Raw genomic sequence first — 728 nt, forward strand, 5'->3', positions numbered from 1 at the left:
CAGCAGACACAGGGCTGTTGAGTATGGTGATGGGTGGCAGAGTGGGGGGACTCCACCTGAAGTCCACAGTCATCTCCACAGTTTTGAGCGTGTTAAGCGCCAGGTTGTTCTGACCGCACCAGAGAGCCAGCTGATCAACCTCCCGTCTGTAGGCCGACTCATCACTGACCCGGATGAGACCGATGACCGTTGTGTCGTCAGCGAACTTCAGGAGTTTGACAGATGGGTCTCCTGAGGAGAAGTCTTTGGTGTAGAGAGAGAAGAGCAGGGGGGAGAGCACACACCCCTGGGGGGCGCCAGTGCTGATAGTCCGGGTGCTGGATGTGATGTTCCCCAGCCTCAACTGCTGACTCCTGTCTCCTGAAGTCCACGAACAAGATCCTTGCATATGTCCCTGGAGAGTCGTGGTACAGCTCCAGTGATTTGTTGAAGATCTGAGTGAAGATGGGGGGGCCAGCTGGTCCGCACAGATTTTCAGGTCCAGGAGACTTCCTGATCTTCTGCCTTTGGAAGAGGTGGCTCATGTCCTCTTCACAGATCTTGAGTGCAGGTGAGAGGTCAGAGGGGGAAGGTGACTGTTTGAAGATGGCGTTGGAGTGGGGGAGAGGTGTGACTCTGGGCTTTTCAAACCTACAGTACAAACCATTCAGCTTGTCTGCCAGTCGTTGAGTACCAGCAGTGTTGAAGGATGGTCTCTTGTAGTTTGTGAGTGTCCGTAGGTTTCTCCA

The sequence above is a fragment of the Micropterus dolomieu genome, linkage group LG02, assembly GCF_021292245.1.
Source record: "Micropterus dolomieu isolate WLL.071019.BEF.003 ecotype Adirondacks linkage group LG02, ASM2129224v1, whole genome shotgun sequence".
Lineage (NCBI taxonomy): Eukaryota > Metazoa > Chordata > Actinopteri > Centrarchiformes > Centrarchidae > Micropterus > Micropterus dolomieu.